General features: G+C 34.9%; 1 long non-coding RNA gene across 1 annotated transcript in view; it reads right to left on the reverse strand.

Moving 5' to 3' along the window:
* The window catches only part of LOC103091923 (uncharacterized), a 38234-nt gene extending 15988 nt beyond the window's left edge, over positions 1 to 22246 (reverse strand). The window contains exons 1-2 of the long non-coding RNA XR_463254.2: positions 22098 to 22246; positions 6108 to 6224 (exon numbers count right to left, since the gene is read on the reverse strand). This is a non-coding gene — a long non-coding RNA (uncharacterized LOC103091923). The remainder of the gene's footprint in view (positions 1 to 6107; positions 6225 to 22097) is intronic.
* Positions 22247 to 23313: the final 1067 nt, after the last annotated feature.

The raw sequence follows: 23313 nt of genomic DNA on the forward strand, positions 1-23313 counted from the left end.
TTGTCTTTGGGTCAATACTGTATATTGGCTCCAAGGCAGAAGAGTGGTAAGGGCTAGGTAATAGGAGTTAAGTGACTTGCCCACGGTCACACAGCTGGGAAGTGTCTGAAGTCAGATTTGAACCTAGGACCTCCCATCTCTAGGCCTGACTCTCAATCCACTGAGCCACCCAGCTGTCCCTGTAGGGTTCTTCTTAATACCTGTTATGATTAAAATTCTCTAGCAATTGTATCTTAATTTATAATTATTTGTTAAATACTTTAAAAAGGAAATCAGAAAAAGAAAAAGCCTCTAGCCACATGTGACCAGCAAATCCCTTACTTAGGCTCCTCCAAGTCCAGGAGCTGGGCCCATATACACCTTCTTGTTCTCAATTCCAAGCCAACCCTCTTCCCACCCTCCACCCCCCTTACTCTTCCAACTAACATTAATGCTCTTAGTGAAGTCCTTTTCCAAAGCCCCCCTGATTGGAAGACTGACATCACTCTGTGCAAGGCCTGGGTCTTCTTGCCCCTATAGAGTCATGAAGGACAGGAGACAAGAGTCTTCCAGGTTCCAGGAGTCATGTTTAGAATGACTTTTGGGTGCACATCACCCATTATCTTAAGTACTTTTGTTGACAGATAAGCAGCTAATTAATTTTTTTTCTTAATTTAATCTGTGGGTGGGGGATTGCCATTTAACTTATTGAATGGGTGACTTCAAACTTAATATTATAGATAACCCCTTTTAAAATACAAAATTAATCTTGAGGTACGCAAAGAAAATGGTACAGTCTAGTGTTAAATTTTTACATACTTATAATGGAAAAGATGGTAAAAGAAAAAAATGACAAATTTTAGAGGGAATATAGGAAAAAAAGGTTTGTTCTAGTCATTCTAGAAAGCAATTTGGAGCTATGCTCAGAAAGTTGTTAAACTATATATCCCCTTTAGCTCAGAAATACAAGTACCAGGCCCATACACTAAAAAAAAAACTAAAGAAAAATGAAAATATCTCTAGGTACAAAAACATTAGTGACAGATTTTTTTTTCATATTAGCCCAAATTTAAAAATTAAGAGGGTAACCTGCTATTGAAGAACTAAATAAATTATGGCACATGGATATAATTGAAAATTTTTGTTCCATAAAAAAGATGACTAATTTTAGAGTAAATTGGTAAGACCTCTATGAGTTGGTTCAGTATTGAGTGAATAGGAATAGGAAGACTAATTTATAGAATGATAACATTATAGTAAAACATAACTTTGAAAGTCTTTAAAACTTTGGTCAATGCAATTATAAACCATGGGTCCAAAGGAATGAATATAAAGGATGCTGTTATAAGTTAAACAATGTGGACCTGGTGGGAAGGGAAGTAACTTGGTTAGCAGTCCCAAGCATATTCCCCTTTCAGGTAAAGAACTGTAGCATGCCACTCTGTATCTGGAAAAGACTTCATGACTTACTATAGGAATATGGACTCATCTTGAGGTTGAAAGAATTGCCTGACAGTGGTAACCCCAACTTCACATGCCTTCTGAGGGAAGTCCAGGATATAATATGGCATAGAATCTAGATCAATTCACAAAACTATATAAAAATGAGGCTGATCAAGTAGGGAGGGGGATTACATTGATTCAATATAAATTAAGTCCTTTATGGGTTTGTATAATATTTACTTTTTTTCTTTTTCCAAATATTCAATGGGGTGAAATAGACCAAATAGAACAGAATGCCAATACTCTGGGCCTGACTTCTTTCTTTGTTCCTTCTGAAATCAGTGCTGAGTCTAAGAAAAATAGATTCTCACATCCAAATATAATACTTCAAGTAAGTTAAAGTGTGTAGATTTTGTGTCCCCAAAAGAATCTTAATAAAATCTTTCAAAACATATATATGGAATATGAAGAGATCAATCTCTCTCAACACAGACAATTACAAATGAGGTGAATTCACCAGCTGCTGTCAGAAGAACCATGTTGAGTTTACTTAGTAAAAGTGAATCAGTTCCATTTTGGCAAAGAAAAGATCTCAGTGGGAGATGAGCAGTACCACAGAGTTAAGGTTTTTGTTAAATCAAGATTACTCAACCCTACTGTGGAAAATAATTCATTTACATATTTACACCCCATGATCTTCATCTCTCAGACAGGCCCGAGCAGAAGGATTTTCCTGTACATATGATAAAAAGAAAATAAAAAACCCACTACACTGCCTTCCTTGAGAGCCCCAAGAAATGGAAAGGTATTGCTCAGTATTTTCCTTGTGTTTTCAGTTGTCAATATATTTTTAGCTAGAAAACTGAAGGTGTAATATTGAAATCTTTAGTTAAAAGTTTTATTTACAAATGAATAACTTTGTAACTATAATTATAATAAAGCAGCAAAGTGCAATGAAAAACTTCTAACAATTACAGTTACCCTCGTGTAAAGTGGGCTGCCTGAGGAAGTCATAGTATCCTTATGAGAAGTGTTTTTTTAAACCTTTACCTTCCATCTGGGAATGAATACTGGATATTGGTTCCAAGAGAGAAGAAAGGTAAAGACTAGGCAATGGGAGTTAAGTGACTTGCCAGGGTCATATAGGTAAGAAGTATCTAAAATCAAATTCGAACCCAGGACCTCTCATTCATAGGTCTAGATTTTAATCCAATGAATCACCTAGATGTTCCCTCATTGGAAGTTTTCAAGAAAAAGCTGGATAATTGAGTGAATACATTTGTTGTAAAGAAATTCTCTTACTTAATATTAATAGGTAGAATTTATCTAGAATTTAAATATGCAAACGAATTTATATATTATGATAAAAATTGATTCTTACTATATAAGAAATAGGCAATAACAGGTAGCTGCTATTTCTCCTATCTTATAGAGGAAGAAACTGAGGCATGAAAAGGTTATATGATTTGCCCAGGATCATACAATGAATCATTATCTGAGGAAGGATGCAAAAAGTATAGCTTTCTTTCTTTAAATCTTGTGTTCTGTCTACTGGGGCATCAAGCTGCTTTGGGTTGAACTAAATGACTTTTGAGTTTACAAAAAGTTTAAGTTCCTTGTCCAGGAACACACAACTAGTGATTGAACTAGGATTTGAATTCCAAGTCTACTGCTCAGTTCACTGTCACCTAAGTATTAGGGAAATCTGACTTTAAATCCTACCTCAAACACTTTCAGTCTTATGGCAACACTCTCCTACCTACTTAATTGCCCTAAAATCTGTCATTCCCTTCTATATCTTTTTTTTTATTCCTACCCTTTTTTCCTCTACCATGGTCACCTGTGAAACTGCAAAAGGACACCCACTTTATTTCATAATATTTATTAGTTATTGAGTGGGAATTGTATCTAATTGATGAATCTAATCACTATTTTTGGATCAAATGTTGACTTAGGCAAGTCATTTAACTTCTTGGAACCCAGTTTCCTTATTTGTTAAATGTTCAATCTCTAAATAGAGGTCATACAGTGATACAGATAGATAATTTCCACACATAATGAGTATACACTATAATAAACACAAAGTAATTTTAGAGAACCCACTAAAAATTGGGGAAAATCAAAAGTGTTCTTAAAAAAATGGAACTTGAGGAGAGGTAAGGCTGTGCAAAAGCTGTTGTGATGGAGTATAGTAACTTATATACAGAGAATAGAAAATAGGATAATAAAATATGTGAGGGGTACTAATCTGTAATCCTATCCAAAAAATAATCCAGAACTTAATGCTGAGAGACATGGAATATACTCCCTTCTCTGTGTCAAAAACATTCCTTTAAGATGCACCATCTTATGCATCAAAAGCTTCTTAATCACCACTACTTAATATATTAATGTTAATTTACCTTACTTTTATATTATACATTGTTATATGTATTTATCACTTTCATTGAAATATAAATTCATTGAAAGCAGGGATTGTTTAAATCTTTGTACTTGTATCCCTAGTGCATGGCACAGTACCTGACATATAGTTGGTACTTAATAAATACTTAATAACTGATTAAATGGCAAGAAAGCAACTGAAGTTTCTTGAACAGTGGAGTAAAAGGAATGGTCTTAAACTTTAAGGATAACAACTGGTAGCTTTATGGAGTGGAAAGGGTAGTTGAAATAAACAGTAATCAATTAAGAAGTGATTGCAACAGTCCAGGAAAGAGTTAAGGAGTGACTGAGCTAGTGCCATGTTGCACTAAAGAGAAACTGAGATAAAAAGTTTGGTGCATAATCAATTTATTAGCAAGGCTCACAACTGCCAATAAAGAAATATCTAAAAAATATCTAATAGCCAAAATGCATTTGAAAGCAAGAGCAACTCCTTTATACAGTTGAAATACACAAGGTGTCACATAGTCCAGAGATGCAAACTAAACTAAGACTGTGATTATTCAGAAAGAGAGAGATGAAGGATGAGCTTTCATTTGACTTGACTCAGAGAGGAAATTTCCAAAGCCCATGGCAAGAGGAAAAAACACAGAGTTGACTTAGAAATTCTAGAAAGTCTCATGACAGACAAACATCTTATGATCAAGTTGACTCATCTTCCTCTGTGGTCATCAAAGGCTCATATATTTGAGAATTTGTGATTACGCTTTGACCTATAGGAATATGGCAGTTAAACTCTTATAAATCTTACCAATGAGGCCCATACAATTAGGTCAACATCAGATCCAAAACTTTTGATCCCAGTAATTAGATTAACTGATTAGATATAATTCTTAATAAATAATATGAAATAAAGTGAGGTATCAATTTTCAATTTTACAGTGGTGCCCATGTTAGAAGAAAGAAGGAGAGGAATAAATTATATAGAGAGAAATGAAATGAAAGAACTTAGGGCAACTAATTAGATATGAAGGGGTTATTTTAGTAAAGAACTGAGGATGATGTCTTGTTTAAAAATCTGACTAGAGTAGTTGGGGAGTCCTCAGTAGATTCAGATGAGTGATTGATTTAAAGGAAAGGATAAGTTCAAGTTTATAAATGCTAAATTTAAGATGCATCTGGGTAGAGATATCCATCAGGCATTAGAAGTGTGGAAATGAGGCTGGAAGAGAGATTTGGGCTATATATGCAGTTGTGGTGGGCATCTGCATAGAGATGATAGTTGAACATCTGGAAACTGATGAGACCACCAAGAGAGAAGTTGAGAGAGAAGAGAATAGGGCCTAGAAAAGAAATTTGGCATTCACTCATGTTTGGGGGTTGGGAAATGAGTTCTGTAAGGGAGATTGAGAGGGATCAATCAGGTAAGCAATGCCATAAAAACCTACACAGGGGAGAATATCCATAGGGCTATAGGCCCACATGAATCAAATCATTAGCTAATCAAAGAACTGCTAGATGGGATTGATTATGTACTCTCAAAAATGTTTAAGATTTTGGATAAAGAAGGATAAATATTATTCCTATTTTCAGAAGAAAATTAGAGAATGTAGTCCATAATTACAGGCCAACAAGTTTGATCTCTATTTTTAGTCAAATTCTAAAATACATGATGAAAAGGACAGTTAATGACCATCTAGAAAAGGAAGTGGTGAGTTTAAAGAGCCAGTATGACTTCATCAAGAAGAATCTGTACCAGACTATTTCATTTTTTGATCAGGTTACTAGATTCATATGTAAGGGGAAAACCACAAGTATAGTTTAGCATTTGACCAAAGCTATCATAAATTTTTATAGAAAAGATAGTTATAAGCTCTAAATAAGAGTGCAATTAGGTGGAGTACTTATTAATGGTGTGAGGTCAGCTTGTAAGGAGGACATTAATGTAATGTACTGGAGTGCTGTCCAGTGGCCCTGTGACATTTAATATTTTAATGAATTATTTGGAAAAAAACACATAGATGACAGGTCCAATTTGCAGATGATGCAATGATGAAAGGGAGAGCTAACACTGGATGACAGAGTCAGAATTCAAAATATATCAATAAGCTAGAACATTTCAGACAAACATAATGTGCTAAAATTTAATTTTTATGTGATTAATTGTACTTGAGGTTGAAAATATCACCTTAACTAGTAAAAAATTGTACTTAGTTTTTGTAAGTAGGATATTTGATGGGCTTTAAGCCCAACATTAATCAACAATGTGACATGAGAACCAAATTAACTAATAAGATATTAACCTGGATTGAGAAGCACAGTGTTCATTTCAAGGTAGGTGATGGTCCCAGTGTCTTCTGTCCACAATTGGACTCTTGCCTTCAGTTCTGGGTCCACATTTTAGTAAGGATATTGAAAAGCTGAAAGGTGTTCAGAAAGGAAAAGAATGGAGGCACAGTTGTCAAAAAATAAGCAATAACATATTATCAACAAAAAGTTGCACACCATGAGTGGAATAAAAGATATCACCAAAAACATGAGCATAAGAGATGAGCAGCTGAAGGAAATATAGTGAGAATAAGATTTTAAATTGGACAGGCTGTGTTCTCTAGTGGTAACCTAATTATGTCAAGAGATCTAGAAGGTCACTGCATTCACCATTGATAAACTCATGTCAAGGGATCCCAGAAGACATTGTGTTCTCCACTGATAATCTTAGAATGTCAAGAGAGTTAGAGGAAACTGCCTGAGTACATTGGGTGGACTTGTTATGGAGGATGTGCATGACAATTACAGTGACAGATTGATTGTGACTTACACTATTAGAAAGAATTTCCCATTCAGTGAAAGACCTTGAAAACATCAAGATATAGCGCAAAGTATGTTATGTTGCATACACTAAAATATATAAATGTGTATAATGGAATTTCTCCCTTGAAATGCCTTCCCCATTTTATATTTTTTGAAGGAGTTTTTTATGTAATCCAGCTGAAAGCTTTAAAATTTTCTTCTATAAAAGATCTTTGACTAACGAGGTAGCATGGGATAGGGGAAAGAAAAACAAAATGGAACCACAAAAATCTGAGCTCATCCCACCATCCCAAGTTGTTGTAAGGACCAAATGAGATAACTGTAAAGTGTTTAGCATAGTTCCCAACACATAGTAGGCACTTTATAAATCTTCCTTTCCCCTTCCTTATATTAATGAAATCACAGGACTAGACTCTATCCAATCCTAGTGGCCCAGTGCTCTAGATGTTTGTTTGAATTACTTTTTGGATATTGACTCTGTCCAATTTGATAATACATTTAGAATACTAATAAATGAGATAATGTTTAAAGCTAATCTAAAAATATTCTCATTCTTAGCACCCTACCCACCCATTTTGTGCTATTCTATCACCACACCCTTCAAAAAAAAAAAAAAAAAAGACTAGAGAAGATCAAGGATATCTTTCAATTTTTCTCTTTCTTGATTCATCAGCATCAAAAAATTCATGACCTAGTAACTAACATTCTGGTAATGAGCTTTTCTGCATCCAACATGGTTGGTTCTTGGACATAGAAATCTCTTTGAATGGATGCATAATTAATCATGTTAAATGATTCATGAAACATCATTCCACAAAATCATTTTCATACTTATTGACAATGTCATTTTCCTTTCTAGGTCATACTTGGGTTGTTAGCTGCTACTATAATGAATAACCGGGGATCATACTATTAGAGTTAGGTTTCCAATGGGTTATATTTTTCTGGATGTCTGAGAGAATGTGTATGTGGCATCTGTAGTTTTTGCTAATGATTAGTCATGAATCCCTACTCAATGTTTTTCCTTTTTTCTCCTTTTTTCAATTCATCATGCCAGGAACTTTGCCTGTATCAGTGATCATAAAACCAGCATTACTCCACAACTGTTCCTTGATTTAGGCATCATCAATGCATACGAGAACATAAGAAATTAAATCAACACGCTATATTGTAGCTCCAATTTTAGGATAACAAACTAGATGTCTTTAAGGAAGGTATTACTCTACTGTGCTGTATCATTGTAGGATTATATTCTGGAAATGTAACTACAATGCTTTTACTATATTATATGTTCCAGTTAACCTGGGCTTCTTTCTCTTGAAGAAACGTTCTTTTTCAAGAACACTAGGACAATTTTCCTTGTGTGGAAAATTGGGACACTAAAACACCATTGGTGGAGTTATAATCTGATCCAACCATTATAGAGCGAAATTGAGAATTGTGATCAAAAGACTCTAAAACTATGCATATATTTTGATCCATCAATACCATTACTAGATATATATCTCAAAGAGATTTTTTAAAAATTAAAAAGATCTATTTGTACAAAAATATTTATTGCAGCTCTTTTTGTGGTAGGAAAGACTTGGAAATTGGTTGTTCATCAACTGGGGTATGGCAAGACAAGTTGTGGTATCTGATAGTTATAGTATACCACTGTGCTATAAGAAATTAAAAGTAGGATAAATTCTGAAAAATCTGGAAAGACTTACATAAACTGATGCAAAGTGAAGTAAGCAGAACCAGAAGAACATTGCACATAGTGATCAATGATATTAACCACCTTTTGTGTTTATAAACTATTTGTATTCCACCTGTTATACACTGATCATATATTATTTTATATTGCAACTATCCAAATTCTTATTTCTGATCCTGAACTTCAAGCTCCAGAAAGATAGGAATTATGCCATCTAATTTAATTAATCACCAATAAATATTTGTTAAGTGCTTTCTGTGTGCCAGACAGTATGCTAAGTACTGAGGAAACAAAAAGAGACAAAAGACAATTGCTACTCAAAAAGTTCACAATCTAATGGATTGAGTACTTTGTATTTACCTATTCGGTACTTTTCTCAAAGTTTACCATCTCTTCACATAGTAGATAATAAATAAACAATTATTGTATTGTAGTAAATTATGGTTATTTGCAAGAAACATTAATAAGGTTGACAGAATAGTTGTACTATAGTGGGTCTAATGTAATGCAAACTTTATTTTTTACTAACCTACACATTCTTCTCTGTTTAGAATTCCTTATACTATACTGTACTAAATTATTCTTTTTTATTGTTCAGTCATTTTTTCAGCTGTGTCTGACTTTTTGTGACATCATTTGGGGTTTCCTAGGTGAAGATACTAGAGTGGTTTGATATTTCTCTCTCCAATTCAGTTGAGGAAACTGAGAAAATTAGAATTAAGCGATTTGTCCAGGAGACACAGCTAATGTCTATCTGAGGCCAGATTTGAATTTGGGAAGATGAATCTTTCTGACTCCAGGACCAGCATTCTATTCTGCCTAAGTGCCCTGAGATTATTCTTTACTGTACTCTTAACTTTGAATGGTTTAGATAGAGTGTTCAAGTCAAGGAGGCTGAGCTCAGGTGCTACCTCCACCACTTATTTGCTATTTAATCATGGCAAGGGACAAATTTGAATAGAGTTCCTTATCTACCAGTCATCCAAGACAAATCCCTAACTTCTTTATCTCTTTGGAGATTTTATGTATATAATATGTATATATAAAGTATATGTATATACCCCCTGAATAATGAAAAATTTGCAGTAGATTATTCAGATTGAACATTCTGATTTCATATTTGCTACAGTTAATTGATGTTCCATTAAGCTACAAGGCAGCCATAGACCAAGTCCTCATAATCAGTAATAGAAAGTTGAAATCACCAAATTGAGATCTGCTCATCCTAATTAGCTTGTATCTTGAATGAGCCAGAGGGAGGGTTTTCTTCTTTTTCTCCCTGTACTCTTCAGCTGTGATTCTGTAGAATGACAACAGTTTCTGTAATTATCTTTGCATTAAGGTGACTAGAGAGAGGTAATAGCCTTCTCATTTCATGCACAGAAGGAATCAAATAAAAAATAAATTGAAGGCTTTGAATTCAACTAACATGTATCCTCTTTACACATTCACTGGCACAATCTGGCATTTTTCCTCTCTTTCAGTGATATTTCAAAACTCTGTTAATTCCTTTATAGTCCTACTTCATTATAAAATCTTGCCTTCTTTTATTAGGTTATCATGTATTACGTATTACATCATCATTACTAACATTCATATATAGCTTACTACAGACTGCACTATTCTAACTGCTTTATCTCATTTGATCATCTCAACAATCCTTTGAGATAGGTGCTATTAAATCCCCCATTCAGGGAAATTGAGGCAGAGGTTGTCATTAATGCTGGGTAAGAGTATTTATGTATCTGACTATGTATATACATACATATTTGTAGTATGTGTATATGTTATATATGTGTATAATATATATGAGTATGTATACATACACACAAAAACTGTATATATATATATTTTTTTTATATAATGCATCTGAGGATGGATTTGAACTCAAGTCTTCCTCACTCCAGATAGGACACTATGGCACTTTACTGCCTCTAGCTGTAGAGATAGGAAAGATTTTTTAAAAATCATCTAGTCCATCCTCTTCATTTTACAAAAAAAGAAACTGTGATCCAGGATGACAAAGAACATGCCTAATGTTAAATAGGTAGTAAGTATTAAAGTGGAATTTGAATCCATGGCCTCTGACTCCTCTTTTCTCTAAAACATAATGTGGCCATGTGATTATATGGATAAAGAGAGTTTCTGGTGTGGAAATTCTTTCCACTAATGCACACTAGCACCTAATCTAGTTAATCCTTATCATTTGCCCAGAGGCAGGAAGATTAGAGTAGATGACTTGCCCTTAGTTACATAGAAAAGGACTTCCAGACTCCATAGCTTTCATGGTGCCTCTCTCTCTATATATATATATATTTTTTTTTTTCATTCAAAGCATAACACAATATTGCGAATGACCACATGAATTGTATCCTTTTTGGGGTTGTATAACTTTTTTCTTCAAACGTATAAGTAGTTTCTAAAAAGGAATGGGAGATATTCCTTCATTAATTTGAACCAAATGCAAAAAATTAGTAAAATTATATTATCCTTTTTATTTATTTAACAGGATGAATTGATTAAAAATAAAAAAAAACACAGTAGATCCTTTTGTTCTTCTGAAATGAAACCTGCCCTGCTTATCTTTCATTCTCAGAGCTGATTGGAGAATTTCTTTATAATAGACTTTTAAATTTGAGCCCCAATTCCCTTTCTTCAGTGGAATTCAGTGAATTATGTTTTTCTTTGTTAGGGATCACATAGAAAATTTCCAGAATCAGCATCCATAGGAGGCAGAAGAGATGCAAATTTTCATACCTTTGAAACCAACCACTTGCAAAGTGGCTTATAATTATCTCATTTGATTATCTCAACAATCCTTAGAGATAGGTGCTATTAAATCCCCCATTCAGATGGGGGGGGGGGAATTGAACTAGTGAGGATGAACTAGGAAGCCAGTTAGAAAGGAATTTCAGTTCTGTAAAATCACAGAGATGTTTCTGCCCACATCCTCCGTGGAGTAAGTGTCAAAATGAAAGTCTGAGTATAAAAGATGTGGAAAACAGCGGCTCCATTGCTCTGGAATGAGCAGTCAGGTAAATGACAATTTTGAAAGCTCTTCTTTGGAATTCAGAGATCTAAGGGAAGCTACAGTCTTTGCAGATCCATTAGGCATTTCATTGAAACCACACCTCTTTTCCTGACAGTCTCCTTCTCCCCAGAAAGTCTAATGAGCCTTGTGGAGGATGCAATGTCTGCCATGAAAAATAATCTATACTCCAAAAATCCCTGATGACAATGATTCCTCCAAGCTCAAAAAGTTGCTGAAACATTGTCATTCAAAGGGCTAACCACAACCTCTGGGAAATCCCAGAGAATGTAATAAGTAAAATCTCCAAAAAAACATCTCTTTCCCTCCCTGTCCTTTTGGGAGGAGAGGAAGGAAGGCAGGAAGGGAGAGTTGGAGAAAAGCAAATGCCACTAGTCAGAAAATTAAGTATCAAAGTGTCCTTCTATGAATGTCAAATGGAACCTAACATGACTTCTCAAATTATCTCAGCAGCAGTGCCCAACAGGCTAAGGTGAGTGCTCAAAATCATGATTAACTATGATATAAATGCATCTGCCTTTAAAAAGCCCCCCATTTTTTGCCCTGTTCTGAGAGTCAACAACTGTCAGTTCACTCTCTCAGATAAGCAAACTCTGTAGTTACAAAGGAGTTACCCAGGAGAAGAGATTTAATTTGTTTTACCCATTGGCTTATATACTCCACCATTTCTTTTCTTCTTTTTGAAAAAAAATTACCTTCTGTGTAAAATTAATTTTAATTATTGATTCTAAGGCTGAAGAATAATAAAGTCTGGACAATTGGGGCTAAGTGACTTGCTCAGATTTGAGTACAGATTCTCCCTGCTCCAGGAGTAGTGGATAAAGATCCACAGTGATGTGCTGCCCCTCCATTATTTATATGCATTTTTGTTTCTAAGTGGTTAGGTGATAAAGTGTCAGATAGCTGAAGCAGTAAAGTATTGTGAGTAGAGTCCTGAATTTGCAGTCAAGAAGATTTGGGTTTGACTCCTGCAACAGAGTCTAACTGTATAAACCTGGGCTATAGTATTTTGGACTTTAACTTTTGTAAAGAGCTGTATATGAGTCATTAAATGTTATATGATCCTTGATATTACTGGTTAAGAAGACAATGGAAGCATGGCAGTGAAATATGAAGATTCAGAAACATAGCTGAGAGAGAACTGAGGACTAGGTGCTTGAGATGCAAAGTAAAAAACAAAAACAGCTTCCATTCTCAGGGAGCTTCCATTCTATTGGATGAAATGGTATATACATAAATGAGCAAATATAACAATTACATAAAGTAAATATAAAATGATATGAATGGAGAGCTCCATGAACTAACTGGTGGGGAAGTTCAGGAACAGCCTTTTTTTTTTAAATTGAAAAAAATTATTTAATTAATTAATTTAGAATATTTTTCCATGGTTACATGATTCATGTTCTTTACCTCTCCTCCTTCCACCCTCCTCCCCCTTAGTTGATGTGCATTTCCAATAGCTTTATGTGTGTCATTGATCAAGACCTATTTCCATATTATTGATATTTTGCATTAGGTTGTTTGTTTAGGGTCTACATACCCAATCATATCCCCACCAACCCATGGGATCAAGCAGTTGTTTTTATTTTTTTTTTCTGTTTTTCTGCTCCCACAGTTCTTCCTCTGGATGTGGATAGTGTTCTTTCTCATAAGTCCAAGGAACAGCCTTTTGTAGGAGGTGGAACTAAAAGTTGTCTTGTAAGGAAGCTGGGTATCAAGTAAGACAAAGTAGTGCATTCCAGGTATGGGTAAAGACTTAGAGATGGGAGAAAAATATCACTTATTGAATAACGGCATGTAGATTGGTTTGGTTGGAAAACAATGTGGAAGGGAGTAGTATGCAATGAACATGGAAAAGTTGTCTGGAACCAGATTAGAAAGGGCTTTAAATGGTAGTTTATATTTTGTCAAAGCAGCAAATAGGGAGACATTCAACATTCTTAAATAGGGGTATGACATGATCGGGTCTGTGGTTTAGGGATATCAGTTTGGTAGTTGTGTATGATCATGTTTGTTGTTGCTGTTGTTTTATTTGAAAATTTTTATTTAATTGATTTAGAATAATTTTCCATGGTTACATGATTCATTTTCCTCCCCTCCTCTCACCCCCCTCCCATAGCCAATGAGCAGTTCCACTGGGTTTTATGTGTGTCATTGATATGATTGTGTTTTTAAAAGTACAAGATCTAGAAAAAGGAATTGTTATTGCCTTTATTGAAAGGAATAAAGATAGGAACTGTGATTTCATTCCTACCATAGGGAACTCCCAGATCTATATTTTCTTTACAAGTCTTAGTGAAAGTGACTACATTACTGAGAAACGAAATGTCTTAACAAAAAGTGACACAGGAAGATGGCACAGAGGCATAACTTGAACCTAGCTCTTCCTTCATGCTCAACCTTCTATCCACTATACAAAGTGGCTCATTTTGTAAAATATCTTTATTTGTATACTAATGATAACAAAAATCATTTCCCTAAATAATTCACTAGGAAGCGTCTTTTCATTTCCCCAATTATAAATAACCCACTTCCTCCTTAAATCCTTCTAATTCTTTTTATGAATCATTCCTTTGCCACATTATCATATACCAACTTTGGTCATGCTTATTCATGTACAGGTTACCTTCCTTTCCTAGACTAAAAGCTCCTTGAGGACAGTCTGTATTATTTTCATTTTTAGATTCACATTACTTTGCAGAAAATCTTGCACAATTCCATTGAACAAAGCTCTTTAGTATTTACAAAGTACTTTTCAGAAGATCTCATTTAATCTTATATCAACCCTTTGAATGGGATTTATTGCAAAGTTGAAAGAAAGCTTCCTAATTCGCTCATATTACCTTTAAGTAAACCACAATACAGAGAAGCCAAGTAACTTCTCTGTTCAAGTTTGCAAGATAGCAAAGCTGGACTAGAACTCAAATTCCGAGTTCTAATCCATTGTTGTCTTCATGATATCACTTTTTTAAAAAATCAGGGTCATCATTTGACTAGGAATGATAAAACTCGTATTGACCCATGTTGGAGGGAAGTGAAGATCCCTGGCTACATTTGGAACGAGTGAGCATTCTCTCAGCAATCAACATTTGTAGTGATAAGTTTTTGTTTCAACCCTCTGATTCTTAATATTTTAACCTTTAGTTTCAGGAACTGAATACCACCTGGGATTTATTTACTGAGAAATCAATAGAAACAAATGTTACACAGATTCTAATTTGCCACTCACCCACCATGCTGCATTTTAGGACAATAGTGTGTACAGGCTCATCATATATGCATGTGATACCTTGTCCAATGTTGTAACAATAGCTATCAATTTCTTTGAAAAGGATAATTATTTTACCCTATAAAATAAAATAAAAGTATCAGATATTTAACCTAAGGAATCTCTAAACAAACTATTGACATTTTTCATCTTTTAATAGTACCCATATCAATATAATTTTATATAACATTTTTCTTTCCACAGCAAATACACTGGTATTCTGAGTTAATATAGCACTTTAATTTAGGGATGATTTAATTTATGCCAATTCAGCTAGCAATTATTAATTTACTATACACAAGGTATTAAATAGGGCCTGATGATAGTTTTTCCTCCTAATAATCTTATAAAATCCAGCATCTTTTGACTTAGGATGCTTTTGTCTCATGTAAAAAATATTAAGTTTGGAGTCAGAAGACCTCTGTTCAACTCTCAGTTCTAGGACTTAATGCTATATCTATAAAATGAAGACTCTAAGTTCCTCTCCACTTCTAAATCTATGAGCCTATAATCACCTGCCTAGGAAGAGGTGTAGAATGTTTGGAAGTCTATGGAAATAATCTAATGGGTAACTTCCTCAGTTCAAGTAGCAGTCCCATTATATCTTTGAGCTTCTTCTTTTGCCCAATGGACCTAAAATATCTTTTTTTCCTTTAGTTTTTCTCACTCATTTCAGACTATTCTGGGCTTTAGTGTTCTTAGCCTTGTTCCTCTAATATCATGCTATGAATTTACATTCTCTATCTCATTACAGTGACTTTGATAGAAGCATATTTGGTATACTTGGGAAATTTGCTAATGCCCCAAAGACTCTATTGGGTAGGAAAAGTGGGGTGAAAAGAATATTTTCAAATCTTGCCTGAGGCACACAAATGTCTTAGTCCTTGCTAGGGCTAGAAACTTCCCTAATAAACAATTTATTCTGTATCAGAGATCAGGAATATCGATTCACTCACTGAGGTGGAAGAAAATTAGAAAAAAGATCAGAGTTAGGGAAAGGGGAAAAATGGTTTCAAAGATACTTGACTTTAGCTGTTATGTCATTTGAGAGAAAGGCCATCAGAGTAATTTTATGATAGAGACGTTGGCTGGAAATCAACTTCTAGGAGACCCCTACTTCCTTTAAAACTGGACTCAGATCTCATCTTCTGCACAGGATCTTTCCTTCCCAAACTGATGCTACACCCTCACAAACACACACATTTCTGGTATACTCTGAATTTGTCCTCTTTATTTCTTGTATGCATGTAGTTGTTTTCACATCGTCTACCCCATTAAAATATGAGCTCCTTAAAAACAAGTGTTATTCTATAGGACATCTGAAAAAGAACACTATCCACATCCAGAGAAAGAACTGTTGTAGTAGAAATTCAGAGGAAAAACATGATTCATCACTTGTTTATTTGGGTTTATGTTGTGGGGTTTGGGTTTTAAAAGATTATTCAAATATTTTTGTATGATAAAACATGTATAATTGCTAGTCAGCTTCAAGAGGGAGGAGGGCAGTAAGGAGGGAGACAATATGGATCAAATAACTTTGGAAAACTTATGTGGAAATTTATTAAAACAAAAAAATCCAAATAAAAATAAAAAATCACAAACAAAGCAAGTGTTGTGTGTTTGACTTTTCTTGTATCCCCAGCACTCAGCACAATGTGTGGCACCTTGCAAACACTTAGTAAATGTTTTTAACTCACTGGGATCCCAGAGAGATGAGTGAGTGATCTAATTGAGGCTCACCGAGACCCATGTAAGGGCATCACAGTAGAATCAATTCCGGGTCAACTTCCTATCACCTGCCATTAGTCAGAGGCATGCTCTATCTGCCAAAATACCAGAGCTTCACAAATGCTCAATTGCTGTCGCACTGGAGAATGTGCTCTGCAGCTTTGGCAAATAATAGGTTTCCTCAATCTCCAAACAGCCTGAGGCTAAGTTCTGTGAGAGAATGTCAATGCAGGAAGCTGGGAATATGGGAGTACTTCTCTATTTTAACTTGGTTTGCTTCAACTGCCTTAAATGAAAAAAAAATGGAAACACTTTGGGGACAGAGCAAGAGAAGGTAGTAATCATACATTACTTTGAGCTCCACTGCTAATTTCAAAGTGCTAACTCTCAGCCTGAGCCTTGAGCCTTTCTAGGTCTTTTCCAGATTGAGTGAATATTATTGAAAAATTATTCTTCCTTTGTTTAATTTGCTTAGCACTGACAAGACAAATAAAGTAATAAATGACTATGCTATGCCAGAGAAAATTGACATATTCTCAAATGGCTCTTCTCAGATTCGTTTTTCAAGCCCATCTTCCTGGTAGAGCTGGATGCTAATAGTTTGAAATCCAGCACTATTTGGAAAAACTGACTTTAAGGGTATGTGCAATATATTGTAAATGAGTTGTCATGTGAGCCAATAAATCAGGTGTGCAAAGCATCATCAGTTCTTGGTAATGAATGATGTACTTGTATCACTCTGCTCATTTTTCTTTCTATGATCTAAAGTGTCTGTCTCAACTCCCAAACATAAAATGATATATGTGATTGACAGGTCCCTCTTGGGCCCTCTTGCTGATACATCTCTTCATGAAGTTGGGTTTGGAACTTTCTGAAAACAAATCCTCTAGTTCATTTCATTTTAAAAAAGAATTTGTTGCAGCTTTTGTGGGGCCTCATACCCATCAGATACCTTTCACTAATTTTATTCTTCATCACTACCCTCTATTAAAATAAAGTCACTTGTTGACAGTCTTCTCTAATGTATATTTAAGTATTCACCTATTAAACTGTTTACTAAAGAGATTATTCATCTCAATCTAGTTAATAATGGCTAGCATTTATATGTAGCAACTTAGCTTATATATACCTACATATACATATATACATATATGTATATATTCACTTAATCCTTATAACAACTCTGTGAAGTAGTAGGTATTATTATTATCCCTACTTTAAAGATCAGGAAACTGAGGTCAAAAGAGATGTTAAAGTAGAAGTTGAAGAAATGGCAATGGCCAGTCATCAGTAGACTACTATTTGCTACCTGCTGTTTCATCAGCTCACATAGTTGTCATATAGTCATGAACACATGGTGATTCTGTTTTCCAAATAGTTGCTATCTTTAAACAAATTGTATTGAACTTGGTACAGGGCCTATATTTCCTTCTGTATCTCTTCCCCTCAAAGAGTGCCATCTCTTATAATAAAGAAGAATTTTTAAATAGAAAAAAAGAAGAGAAAAATCAGCAAACTGAACAAAATAAGAATTCTTAAATGAATAGAATAAAAATTTTGGAAACGTTTTACATGTAATGGGGAAAATAAAATAAAATTTAAAGTAAAAGTAAACATTTGCAAAGGAGTGAGAGAAGTTCTGTTTTCATAAATCTTTAGGGCCAAGTTTGTCCCTTGTACATTTGTATTATTCATTTCCTTTTTTAAATAAAATTTCATTGCTGTATTTTTTATATTAGCAAAATTTCTCCCAATATTTCTCCCCCTTCCTCTTCCTAGAAATCTATATAATTTAACAAGTAAGATTGTAAAGGATTTTTAACACTTGATCTTAGCCAAAAGGATTTTTAAAAGAAGAAAAGAAGAGTCAGAAATCAAACACATCAATACATGAAAATTTTTGAAAATATATGAAAATTACTATGTCTGAGGTCCTCCCGCTTCTGCAAAGGAATGGATTAAAAGATTTTTCTCGTTTCTTTTCTTGAAGTCCTGCTTATTCTTTGAATATTTATAATATTTAATTTATATAGTTTTGTATTTTTTCTATTTATATTGTTGTACTCATTTTTATCTATTGTTTAATCAGTTCTACTTACATCATTCTGCATCAGATGATATAATCCTTTCTATATTTCTCTATATTAATTTCCTATAGCTCACTCATACTCTATTATATTAATATAACACTTTATTTTCCAGTTTCTCACCTGGCTGCATGCTCATACTTCATCAGAATCTCTGTTAAAAGTATAAGGACAGATAACCCTGAAATTCTCATCTCCTCAATATCCATGGCTCTTGGTGCCATTTCTCCCTCTAAAGAGGATAGAGAGTAGACAGGGGAGAGTTGCTCCCATAGTCTCCATATAAAGAGAGTGCCATCTCGTAATTTCCCACCTGGCTACTCTACTGGTTGGTTCTACAATGCTTACTCTCTGAGTAGCCTCCCCATAACTTCTTTTTAAGTCTTGTCTTCCCCTATTAGACTATGATCTTCTATATTTTACCTTTCATCCCCAGCACTTTTCATAGGACCTGGCACATAGTAGATGCTTAATATAATTTCTTACCTACTGAATGTATCACAGTTTGTTTAACTATTTCTCTAGTTGATGGACATCCACTTTGTTTCCAATTTTTTTTGCAGAAAGGATTTATTTCTTCCTGATGTAAGGTGAACTAGTCAAAGGGGTAGTTTGAACTCGATTATGATATTATAAAAAAGAAGAGCTATCAGTGTTCTGACCACAGGGGATGATAGCAGAATCCTCAGGTACCTGGAGTATCTGAACCTCCTGACAAGCTAGCCTGCTTAATTTAGGTCAGCATTTCATAGAACTAAGAATCCATATTCTACAAGCCAGAGAGCAAGTTGACCATTGGCTGTGCCATATTATTGTAGGTAAAAGTTAAATGTGTGTGAGTTTGCAGACTGATAGCAAAGGTTCTGGAATTCTGAGAAAGCAGCTGCTGTTGGGGAGAGTCAGTTAAGCTTACAACTATAGCTTTTTCCCTCTGGGTGGACTTGAGGAGAATTAGATTTTTCCTGTGGCATTTGACTGCTTTTTCATCACATCTTACTGCTGCTTAAATTATCCTGTACCTGTTGGCCTTGAGTCACCTACTAAGTTCCTGTACTGTGACAACTAACCATCTTAAGATGATCACTGGGCCCTGTCAGACTTAAACACAGACCTTTTTATTTAGATTACCAAAGGGGAGTTTAGTATTAGTTAGTTGAGTATAGTATATTTGGCGTTATATAGATAGTATAAGAATAGAGTAGGGAAACCACTCAGAAACAATCTCTGTGGAGATATTTGTAGATCTGGGGAGGTATAGATAGTTATCAATAGAATAAAGTACATCCAAATCCCTTCCAACCTATCTTTGTTATATTAAACACCTGTTAGTTATAACCTAGGATTCTGTGTGTGTGTGTGTGTGTGTGTGTGTGTGTGTGTGTGTATGTGTGTGTGATCTCAGGGTTTGATTCTGCCTGCCCTGGGCTTGAATAGTCTTCCCAAACCAGGTTACTAGCCTAAATTAACATCCCCCAAACCCAACAGTTATATCAATACTCAGAAAAAAACAAAACAAAACATGTTGTGGGAAATATTTGCAGCAACTGAACCCACTATTCCCAGTTATCAAGGTTGTAGAGAAAAGCATTTTCACACTTTGAGAGGTTGTTATATTTCACTTCTTCCTATACCTTGTAAGCAAGTCTTCATTTATAAAAACTAATAAAAGCTAATTTGTTAATTGAGGTTAGAAATCTATTAACTGGTTTGATGTTAAGAAAAATAAATTAGATAGAGGCTAATGAGTGATAATAGAGAAAAAATACCTCCAACTCTGCAGAACTATTCTTAGAATCATTAGAGGAACTGTAGGTAGCTGTGCTCTGTTCTTTGTACTTTTGTATGTGAGAACTGATTTTACCTAGAAATGTTAGACTAGGTTTTTATCAAGACTGTTTATTTGAACATAACAGTTTTTAGTGATCCATTCTATCACATATGGAATCAAGACCAGGAAACTGTTGAAGACCTGGGGAAAAATACTGTTAATGTCTCAAAAAGGCATTTTTTGGGGCAGAGGTGTGAAGGGGGGCAGGAGACAGGAAATTGCCAGCCAAACAATTGACCCGCTAGTCCAAGTGAGGGTTGGGAGAATAAGGCCCACAGTTGACATGTTCCATTAGAATCACAGATTCGGAATGTAAGGGACTTCAAAACTATCTAGTCAAACCTTCTTATTTTATAGGTGAGGAACTCATACTCAGAGGGATTAGGCCATAAATGTCAGAGGAAGGGTTTCTATCCAGGTCTTTGTAGTTGCAAGTCTAGCACCACAATGAATGCCTAGTGGTATATATTGGATCAATAATTGAGTATGAAAATGTGGTATAATTAAAGAATAATTGGAGACCATTTTGGAAAACAAAAACACAATCTGGCATTGTAATCATTTCTTCTGTGGCAATTTTCCCCAATTTTAATTGCCATTTTTTATATGAAAGATATCTTTTTTCCTTCATCTTTATTAGGCAAAAAATTCCTTTATTACCTTTTGTTATTTCTAATGTATCTAATTCAAGTAAAATCATAGGAAAGAAAAGACAAGCCAAGGAATGAATATATCTAATAAAATTTTTCCAATTCTTTTAAAAGTCAATATAACTGAACCTGTTTGTTATGGGCCAGGATATTTGTGGACCTTGAAAATCATTAGTTAACTCTTCACCTATTTCTCTCTTCATATATTGCCACAACACTGTTGAGAGCAAGGAATCTCAGGTACAAATCTGCTGAAATTTGAGAGAACTTTGCCCTCAGGAGGATTTTTCTTGAACCCAATCATGAACCTTTGGGGAAAAAAGAATATAAAAACACTTCCAAGAACTTTAGCGAGGTATTCCTGACATCCCAGAGAAATTGCTTTGCTGACTGATTTTATCCTGACTGCTGTCAGCTTGTATCTGCATTTGTCATTTTAAAGATGCTTTTCAATCACCTTGAGAACTGATTTTACCTAGGAATATTAAAATAGGTTTTTCTGAAGACTATTCTAACATTCAGGTTCTTAGTGATCCATTCCATCAGATATGGAATCAAGACACCATTGAAGTTAGGTTAGGATACCTGTGTGGGCCTGGAAAAAAACCTAACAAAAATACTGTTAACAACTCAAAAAATCATTTGGGGGTGGGAGTATGGAGAGGGCCAGGAGTCCAGAAACTTCCAGCCAAACAAAAAAAAAATGTAATGAAAATAGCTAGCTTTATTGTGTTAGTTCAGCAACTCTAAGAGCATTCTCCCCACATTTTCCAGGATATCAGTATTGTCCTAAGTCAACTATAACCAGCAACATACTGTGTTTACAAAACCCAGGATTGCTGGCCAGAGCTCTGAGGGCCTTGTGGGGAAAGATGGAAAGAAACGAGGTTGAATATTCCAGGTTGGAAATATCTTCCTTCTAGATTGGGGTGCCCAAAAGGACCCAGTTTAAAGGCTTGTTTAAATTCATGTGGTATCACAGAACTTCCTGGTTCCGTAGGAAATGCTTTTGAAAAGGTAACTCCCACCTGCATTTCCTTTTTTCTGGTATTCAGTCCCCAATGGGAGCATCCTCAATCTTTGAGAAAACTAAGCAAAAAAAATTCACATTCTTTTTCCTATAAAAACATACCAACAAACAAAGGCCAAATTAAGCCAACTTAAGATTTTTACCTCACTGAAGATAATGACCGGCTTGAAAGTGAACCAGGATCTTATGGCCTAATGGAAAGAAGATTTAACTCAAATTGAGAACTGTAACTGATATGGAGGATGTTGGGAAAGATGGAAGGCAAAAGTAGAAGGGAACGATGGAGGATGAGTGGGCTATATAGTGTCATGCAAACCATGAACATAAACTTTGACAAACTTTAGAAAATAGTAGGTGTGTCCTATGGTCTATGAGGTCACAAAGAGTCAGAAAAGACTGAAATATTAAAAACAACAACAACAAGATAGTATGTATATATACATTTGTAGATTGAATTTACATATAAGTCATCTTTCACTTTTGAAGATGACCAATGAAATTGTATGATGCTATCTTCATTTGTGCATGAATTGAATTTAAGTGAGGCAGTTTCACAGAGCTATTAGCTTTACTTCCTCTTTCATAGTTATTGAAGTCCAGTGGCAAGACAGAAAACTCAGTATGCCAGGGATGCAGTGGATGACTTTGGCATCTTCAATGTTTGACCAAGCTCTAACTGCACCACAATGTCTGCTTCAACCACCACCATGACTGTTGGAACAAATTGTTCTCATCTGCCATTCCACCAGATGCAGTATCTATATCTATCCACACACCTATCTATCTATCTATCTATCTATCTATCTATCTATCTATCTATCTATCTATCTATCTGTCTGTCTGTCTGTCTGTCTATTTAGTTATTAAATACAAGGTAGTTAAGGGAAAAGGACACAAAAAATAAATTAGGAAGTTAGAGATTGATCTTCCTTATAAAGAAAAAGAAGGACTCTGGGGTTAAAATAAGGATAGAATTCATTTAAGGCACAGGGGACTGCCAGTGCAAAGTCATTGAGATGGGAAATGGGAATGTCCTATATTGAGGTCCAGAGAGAAGGTGAGCTTGTCTAGATTGCAAAGTGTGGGTGGGCTAGTCCAATGAGGCTAAAATGAAGGTTTCAGGTCAGACTGTGTATAGTTTTTAAAGCTAACAGAGGAGTTTATATTATTGTATTATAGAGGGAATAGAAAGACTCTGAAGTTAGCTAATCAAAAGAGTCAATTTAAGGAGAGTTGGCAGTGGGGATGGTGCACCAATTAGGAAATTGATGCAGTAACCTAGGTGAAAGGGTGATGAAAGCTTGAATTAAGGTGATAGCTGTGTGTGACTGTGAAGAGAAAAGATTGGATGTAAGAGAT

Source organism: Monodelphis domestica, chromosome 2 (genome assembly GCF_027887165.1).
Source record: "Monodelphis domestica isolate mMonDom1 chromosome 2, mMonDom1.pri, whole genome shotgun sequence".
Lineage (NCBI taxonomy): Eukaryota > Metazoa > Chordata > Mammalia > Didelphimorphia > Didelphidae > Monodelphis > Monodelphis domestica.